The sequence below is a fragment of the Penaeus vannamei genome, chromosome 1, assembly GCF_042767895.1.
Source record: "Penaeus vannamei isolate JL-2024 chromosome 1, ASM4276789v1, whole genome shotgun sequence".
Taxonomy (NCBI): Eukaryota; Metazoa; Arthropoda; class Malacostraca; order Decapoda; family Penaeidae; genus Penaeus; species Penaeus vannamei.
In genome coordinates, this window is record NC_091549.1 from 7540641 (window position 1) to 7543140 (window position 2500).

General features: G+C 37.3%; 1 protein-coding gene across 2 annotated transcripts in view; it reads left to right on the forward strand.

Annotated features, from left to right (window-relative positions):
- LOC113809420 (rap1 GTPase-activating protein 1) overlaps window positions 1-2500 on the forward strand; it is an 857618-nt gene that overhangs the window by 271143 nt on the left and 583975 nt on the right. The window lies entirely within an intron of this gene.

Consider the following 2500-nt stretch of genomic DNA (forward strand, 5'->3'; position numbering starts at 1 on the left):
TTGAAGAGATTCGGAAACGTTTTATGGGACCTGAAAAGGATTCAGTTTCGAAAAGTGTAAAGAAATATCTCGAGAGGTTCAGATATGGTTTAGATAAGAAGGAAAATTATTCGGAAATGTTTTTTAAGGGATTGGGAAATGTAAAGGGTTCGAAAATGCTTTAAGGGATTCGGAAATGTTGTACGGGATTCGAAAATTGTTCAGTTACTCAAAGGGAAACAGAAATGTCTAAATAGATACGGGTAACTTTTTAGATGGAAAGGAAAGTGTTTGGAAAATGTTTGTAAGGGATTAGGTAATATATGCAAGGGATTCGGAATTTTTATAGGGATTAGAAAAAGTTTTAAGGGATTCGAAAATGTTTTATGTCAATCGAAAATATTTCAAGTGGTTCGAAAAAGTTTTAAGGGATTCGAAAATGTTTTAAGGGATTGGAAAATGTTTTATGACAATCAAAAATATATCAGGTGGTTCGAAAAAGTTTTAAGGGGCTCAGAAATGTTTAAACGATTCAAATGATAAAATAATAGAAAAAATGTTTTAAGGAGTTAGGTAAAAGGTTTCGAAAGCAACCTCTTCTTATTTCCTCTATTGTTGCCACATTAATAATTCACCGAGATTCGTGTGCAGTCAGTAATTCACTAATTACATACGCACGAATGTATGTATTATGCCCCGCCTTGCTAGATATCTGCATAAAACTTACTAACTATTGTCAACCTTCCAATTACGTATTAATGTTCATTAGCATAACGACATTTCGTCATTTCAGAGTCGCTCCGATCTCAAACTTTTCACCTGCCATCAAAGACCTATTAACACGTAGGTTGTTTACCTGCGACCTTCCCCTCCGTCGACTAATTAACACACGTAAGACCAATAAGACACTTACTCTAAGCACTAATTCGGCCCTTTGGCACGGGGTAACACGTGCGTTAAGCCTGTTAGAGGGCGCGTGGCAAACTTTCAAGAACAAAACCCAATTGCTGCCATCTCAGGTCATGCCAAACTCTGGTAATTGAAGCCATCATTGTTGGCGGAATCGGGTCACTTCGTCGGGGCTTTGTGTCGGCGGGGGTGACGTGCTCGGAGGTGGGGCGGGGGGGGGGGGGGGAGTTGGAGGTGGCGGGGGGGGGGGGGGGGAGTCGGAGAGTGGCAGGGGGGGGGAGTCGGAGGTGGCAGGGGGGGGGGGAGTTGGAGGTGGTGCGGAGGCCCCCTCTTCGTAAATGGGAAGCTTGGGAGGTATTTTGGAGCAGTAATGGCGTTGGGATAGTGTTTTTTTTCTCTCTCTCTTTTATTTCTCTCTCGCTCTCTATCTGTCTGTCTGTATGTCTCTTTTCTCTTTTTTCTGTTTTTTTACTCTCTCTCTCTCTCTCTCTCTCTCTCTCTCTCTCTCTCTCTCTCTCTCTCTCTCTCTCTCTCTCTCTCTCTCTCTCTCTCGCTCTCTCTCTCTCTCTCTATCTGTCTGTCTGTCTCCTTTCTCTTTTTTCTGTTTTTTTGGTCTCTTTTCTCTCTCTCTCTCTCTCTCTCTCTCTCTCTCTCTCTCTCTCTCTCTCTCTCTCTCTCTCTCTCTCTCTCTCTCTCTCTCTCTCTCGCTCGCTCGCTCTCTTATCAGTCTGTCTTTCGTTTTTTTTTTTTTTTTTTTTTTTTTTTAGTCTCTCTCTCTCTCTCTCTCTCTCTCTCCCTCTCTCCCTCTCTCTCGCTCTCTCTCTCGCCCTCCCTCTCTCTCTCTCTCTTGGTCATCACGGTTGTTTTTTTTGTTATGGTTGTTTTCGTGGATGGTTTGTCTTATCATGGTTGTTTTTTATAGGGTTGGCTATAATTATGGTAGGTTTATGGATGGTTTTTTATATTATTGTGTTTTTTTCCATTATTATTATTATTAATTTTATTATTGTTATTAATATTATTGTTGTTGTTATCATTATGTATTTATTTTGTAATTATATTTTTATAGTTTGGGTTATTTGGTTGTCTCTCGAAAGAGCTTTGTGATTGTTATGGTTGTTATTGGTTATTATCATGGAATTTGTTTGGGCCGTTTTAGTTAGTTTTTTTTTTAATGATTTTGGCCTTTTTAGAAAGGATTTTGTCCTTTTTATGATTTTGGTATTTTTAAAGTTGATTTTGGCCTTTTTAAAGATGATTTTGGTAATTTTTAAGTGATTTTGGCCATTTTTAAATTGATTTTGGCCTTTTTTATGATTTTGGTCTCTATAAAGTTGATTTTGGCCTTTTTAAAGATGAATTAGGTAATTTTTAAGTGATTTTGGCCATTTTTAAATTGATTTTGGCCTTTTTAAAAATGATTTTGGCGCTTTTATGATTTTGGTCTCTTTAAAGTTGATTTTGGCCTTTTTAAAGATGAATTAGGTAATTTTTAAATGATTTTGGCCATTTTTAGATTGATTTTGCCCTTTTTAAAAATGAATTTGGCAGTTTCAAAGATGATTTTGGCGATTTTTTTATTATTTTTTTTATTTTACTTTATTTTTTTTAT